This window comes from Pinus tabuliformis, chromosome 8 (assembly GCF_031772625.1).
Source record: "Pinus tabuliformis cultivar Carrire ecotype Pingquan chromosome 8, CPIR1, whole genome shotgun sequence".
Lineage (NCBI taxonomy): Eukaryota > Viridiplantae > Streptophyta > Pinopsida > Pinales > Pinaceae > Pinus > Pinus tabuliformis.
In genome coordinates this window covers 1,977,818,904-1,977,825,513 of record NC_142294.1, presented here as the reverse complement: position 1 = coordinate 1,977,825,513, position 6,610 = coordinate 1,977,818,904, and positions in this window count along the sequence as shown.

Below are 6,610 nucleotides of genomic sequence, written 5' to 3'. Positions count from 1 at the left end.
CCTGGTGGACACTATTATAGCTCCTAATATTTTAACAAGTTTAAGACCTAAAAAGAAAGCCTCATACTCTGCCATATTATTGGTGCATCTAAAATTTAATCTGTAGGCATGGCCTTCAGCATGATCATTTTCTAAATTGTACACCCAAACTCTTGCTCCTGCTCCTAGTTTATTTACAGAACCATCAAAATCTAGATGCCAAAGGATTTCATGTTCATAGTTTGTATCTGGGGTAGTGGGAACTTATTTAACCATGGCATTTGGGTTTTCATTTTCATCTGATTTTTCTTTGTTATTTGATATTTCCTGAATATGAATATTTGATTTTTATTTTTTAATTTCTTTTGGTTTTGTTGCTACAATATCTAAGGTATTTAAAGGACTGGTTTTTTCTTTGTAAAGAATGAAAGAATCCATATCAGAGTGTACTGAGTAGATAGGGAAATTTTGGGGGTTTTCCTGACTACTTACTACATATTTCATTAATGTTTCTCTGTATAGTTTCTTGGGTTGTCCAAAACCTGATATAGTGGCATATGACATATCTAGCTGAAGAGATCCCTGAAGTTTAGCACCCCAGGATCTTGACAACAGCATGCCATATTTGGGTGGTATATCAGCTACCACTATGTCCATTAAAATTGTTTTTGCAGGATATTGAACCAATGAAATACATAAGTCTTTTATCAATCCTAAACATCTCACTTGGCTGGAATCAAAAGAAAACAAATCTTTGTATGATCTAGTGATTTCTAGGTCTAATTTTTCCATGACAGATTTGGGCATAAGATTATGAGATGCACCAGAGTCAAACATGGCATTGTGTAGGATCTTATCATGTATGTTTAAGCTAACATAGAAGGGAGGAATTCCTCCTTCCAATGGTTTCCCATTCACTTCTGGGCCAAAGATTAACTTGGCTTGATCATCAAAAAGATTAACTGAGTCTTCAATTCCAATAATTTTTATGGATTTGTTGATTTAAGTTCGGCAAACATCATGTTTAGCTAATTCAGGCAATGGAACAAAAATTTTCAGCTTGCCAACTTCTATTTCTAGATTAAAGGGCTTTTCTGTTTGGGTTCTTGAATTTCGAGCAACAATGTTTTCTGTATTTTTCTCCTTTTCAGGATAATTTAGAGTTATGATTTGCTGATTCTCCTAAATCAACTTCTGGAGGTTCTTCCACTGTTTCCTTGGAAGGAAGGGAGGTGGAAGGCTGTTCATTGTTTGGTTGATTGTCAGAGATGTACATCTTCAATTATGGGATCAGAAGGATTAGTTTTTGGTCTAGAAAGAATTTGCAGGGGTTTGGTTATTGTCTTACCTCTTTTGGGTTGATTAGGGACTGTCTTCTTGTTTGTTTCAAGAACATCAATTCTCCTACCTCTTAGTGTTACAAGGAAAAGTGTCTACTCAGAACAGCTTATCCCAGTAAGGTGTGATAACTTCCTTAGAAACAAACAAAGTAAAGCTACTTTCATTTTTCCTTTATGAAGTATAGATAGAGAGGAACAAAGAAGACCAACCTCTATCTTGTGCTAATTTCCTGGTTCGATTCCTCTCTTCCTTGATAGTCTTTTGCTACTTGTTCCCTTGCACGCCCAGCTTAACAGAGTACCTCTAAGATCACAGTAGCATAGAACTATACAAAGACATGGATCTATAATCATAAACAATCTAGGATCATATGTAAATTGACCATACAAATGCAGCAAACATAAATGACACAAGAGTATGGAGGAAAACTTGAATAGATTTTATTGATAAACAAGAAAAAACCAAGAGGAGTTACAACCAGTTGTTCTGACCCAACATCAACCTCTCAGCAAGGAAGCCCCTCTTCACCTCATACAAAGCTTAGATCACCCAACAATCTGATGTTTGTCTCAAGAAACCAATAGCAATTCCTTACAATATGCAAAATTCCAGCCTCTGGATCTCTGGGATGAGGGATCCATATATAGATATTTGTAAGGGAGATGAGTCAGCTTATGATTTGATTAGTGTCTTCCCTCTGATATTTCTTTCTTCCACTTGGAGATTGATGATCTCTTACTCATCCTTGGTCGAATTCAGAGAGGCAAGTGTCACAGGAGAAGTTTCTAGAAGCTTCCATTGCCTCTCCACCTCGCGGAATGACACTGCCATTTGTCATTTCCCGCCCATCACACCCCATAGAAGGGCTTTTTGAAATGCAATGCACCCACACAGTGTACTTAGGGGAGATGCAACACACTTGGCCTATGGAGCAGCTAAAATGATCATGTTTTGACCAATTCGGAGCAGTTTTTCATGGAGAACTTCTGGGAGAAGCTGTAATCATTTGACCTTGTTCCTTTAGGGGTTAGAACAACACTTTTAGGGACTTAGGAGCCCTTGGTTTATGGAAATTTCATGCTTTGGGTTGCAGTGCCCAAAAATGTCTATAACAGTTGCCCCCTAAAGCATGAGGTCATTAATCTTTTGATGTAGGGTGAAATGCTTTATTATGAGGATCCGAAGTTCTTTCAAGCTGGGAGGAGACCTGTAATAAGATACAATACAATACATTATCTTCATAATATTTTCATGATCTAGCTGAGGTGGGCATTCCCATGCTCAGATTTATAAATTCATTTTCATGTACATAGGACAGACAATCGTCTGAGTGTAGACTGATGATTCTGATAGAGCCATCATCCCTTTGATTGGATGATTATCTGTGCTGCAATGATGTACATTTGATGTCTTTATTTTCCTGAATATATATCGCAGCCCGGATGGATGAAACTAGATCTGGGGTCTTCAATCTCGTTTGATCTTCACTCGAAGTACAAGTCTATCCATGTGAGAGATGTTCTGGAGTCGAACATGGAAATACATCACTTGATTACCAGCCAATGATATAAGCTGTTAACAAGCACGAGAGGAATCACCGATAATGATAATGACCCTCAAGGTACTGCAGTACAATTCACGTGGTGTGAATAAATGACTTGGCGTTGAACACCACACAAAATCATTCAGTCGAAGGTCATTGATGTAAACCTGTCGCCGGAGGTGAGAAACTTGCCATTGAGGCATGCAAGCTTCAAAGTACTGAATGGGGTGTTCCTAGATCAACTTCTTGGATAATGAGCTGATGTCGACAAGAAGTGATCTGTCACAGGAGGGCCTTAATGAATCCCACGTCAATGACACGGAACGGAGCAAATGATTTTAATGGAGGTGAAAACGATCTGGTGATATAAGGTTCAGGGTTGCGGTCATGAAAGAATGGAGTATAAATGTATTGTAGTGGGTGAGACACAGGTGAATTCTCTGAATGACTTCTCTTAAACATACTGGCGACACTGACGTGATGGATTGGTAGCATTAACCCCGAATGTGGATGGTATGATGGGACCATGGTGATGTGACCGGTGAATGAAACAACCCAACCTGACTTGGATGCGGAGTGAAAATGTCATGTTCAAGAGCGACTTGCTACCAACAAAGTTTCTTCAAGTTTTCTTTCCAATTTTTCCCCAGTCATTGCTGACCAGTACCTCTTTATTTTTATCAAGCTTGAGGAGGATAACATATGCTTGTTCTATAATTTTCCCTTCGGGCAAACCCATCGCTATGTTTTAATGAGCCTAGTGATAGTAAAACTCGTACGTCTATAGACAAGTTTGTTGCTATTAAAATTTTAACGAGTTTAATGACAAAGATAACTCGGTCCTTTTCAATTTTAGAGAGTCTGAAAAGGAACGTAAAGGAAACTCCAAAATTCCTTTTTCGTCATCTAATCCCTTAAGTCCGAAAAACTATAAAACAATACAGAAGGGATGAATTTTCGATACTTTTAACGAGCCGAACAAAACAAGCGCTCGATCTTTTTGTGTAATAATCCCTCAGGTCCAAAAAGATTAAAATTTAGAGGAGGGATAGCACTTCCGGTCCCTTTAACGAGCTGGAAAGGCCAATGGCTCGGCAATCTTTTCATATTTTACGAGTCAATTGAAAAGAGCTTAAAGGAGACTCGTCTTTTGAGGAATGAGTGATAAAATGGGCAGCAACTAATTCCAGTTAAGGTTTGGAATTTTCCAATCACGGCAGTGTTACAAGGATGTCTAACATGATCACTCTTCGCAGTTGTTCCTCAAAATGGGTACACAATCAAATGGAGGTGAATGATCGGCCAATGCAAAAGTGGAGGTGATGGAACAAACACAACCAAGGCTTTAAAGGCTGAAGTATTACATTCACGATGGTTATTTACCAGAAATTGGTTCATTTTTTAATGAGCTTAAACTTTGGAGGAACATGTGCTCATTGCTTATGTTTATTTTTTAATGAGCATGAAGTCCACGCTAAAACTGCTTGATTAGATGGTCTCTTTTTGACTTTACCATAAATAGCTTTGTTCTTTCAAAGATTGTACTGTATTTTCAATTGCTTCATTAAACTAGTCAGAAATGAACAATATATGCTTGAAAAATGAGTTAGAACACTAATATTTTACTTTGAACTAAGTAAAAAGTAATGAAAAAGTGCTTTTACCTCTCATTTTACCATTTCATTTGAACTTTGGTTTGTTGGAGCTTTTGGAGGTGCTTTCACCCTTTGATTTTCATCAGCTGATTTCGGGAGATTCTGTGGACGATTCTCGGCACCGTCTAGACCAGGTAGAAGCTAAACTTGAGCTCTTACATTTCATGCTTTCCATTTTGCATTCTGAGCTTGATTCCTAGTTTTTCTGAGCCTCTAGGGTTTGAAAAACTCGCTCTGCCTCCAACGCACCCTCTGTGTATCGAAAGGTGCATTGGATGTTGGCCTGTCTACTGGCCATTTGACATGCAACGCACCCAGAGCACTATTGTAGGTGCGATGGGTGCAAAGAAGGAATTTTATGCACAGTTTTTGATGGAAATTTTTCCTGTTTCTTACCAAAATCAGGATCTAACTCTTCTCTTGTTTGTTTTTCAGAGATCTTTGGAGTAAGATGACTATTACATGGCGAGAACGTGAGCATGAAGAAGAGGACATGCTTGCCCTACATGATCTGGTTACAGTAAACGCACTACAGAACTATGGCTTGCTGAAGTTTTTTCGCATCTCTAGCATGAGACAACAGATCAACTTGCTGCAGTATTTGCTCAATGCTTGGGATCCTACCAACCAGGTGTTCCAGATCAGGGGAAAATCCATCCCCTTGACGGTAGTGGACATCTATTTCTTGACTGGCTTGTTGAGGTGGGGTGCCCCCATCTCTTTATCAGGTTCGGCCCAAGGAGGTGAATCTGTGAGAGATTATGTTCGCCGGTATTGCAGAGAGGGATCTCAGTCGAGTAGAGATGGCAAGATCATCATACGTGATGTCACTGATAGGTCCCTTAGGACTATTCTGTTCACTTTTGGTAGGATGGATGGTGGTGCGGCTCTTCATGTAGCCAACCGATCTTATATGTAGTATGCATTGGAATGCCTCCAACCGAAGGTTTTCAACTGGTGCGACGCAGTACTTCTTGTGATGAAAGAACAATTGACCAAGGTAAAGAGTGGGAGGTTGAAGAACTTTGGGTATGGTTCTATTTTGACTGCCTTTGCCTTGGAAAAGATACCACTGATGCAGCCGTAGTATATTGCACTCGATTTACCTTCACCGACTGAACCACGTATGCAAAGATGGGTCGACCATATGTCTAGGCATGCTGGTTAGTCTCAAATTTCATTTTCTGATACCTTCTTCAGGTGGTTTGATCATCAGGAGATGGTTTATTCCAAGTATCCATATGCTGGCATGGACTTCTGGGGTGATCCAGATTTAGTACTGTCGGATGGCGAACAGTGGGGCGCCATTGGTAAATTCTTTGCCCACATTCCTATTTATCGTTTTTCATTTATAATGTCCTTGTGCTTTATTTTTTCAAGACTTAATCAAACTCATGTGTTCATGCAGATGTTGGTCCTGTTCGGCCAGTAGTACGCCTGAGAGTGCCAGCTGCCGCCCCAGCAGGAGAGGCTGTTGGAAGGGTTATCCTTCGCGACCTCAATGTGGTCGAGACTCTTGCAGCATTACAGGAGCAGGTTGAGGGCCTCACTCTTGGTATTCCAGATGTGAGGACTAACGAGCTGCCCTCGAGGTTGCAGCGGCATACTACTGGTGTGCCAAGACGATGGACTCGACTCTTACGCATGATCGCACAAGTTGTGACCTGCTATCACAAGCATCATTAGACTATGGTGCCCCCTAGCGTTTTGAGTTTTTTGGTCATTTGACCAATTTTGTCTTGGTTACAGAACATTATGTGTAAACCATAAACAGTTATATATATTTTTGATTTTCGGAGTTTTATTTTGGTTAAGTTACATGATCCAAATGCAAATATTCATGGTATGCTTCTTTTTATAAATGTTGCAAATGTCTATCTAACACATAATTTGCCAATGAGTCAGTTAATGTGTTTAAGTTTCTAGAAATATGCTGATATTGAATAAAATCAAATTGCCTTTCCAAAATCTTAACCCTTAGGAACATGCGATAAATAGCTGGATTTCGTACAGAGTAGATACCAGTGAGTTGTAGTATGACGAGTTGTGAGTCTAGCCTGACAATCAGTCGGCGTATACCATGTGTGATGGC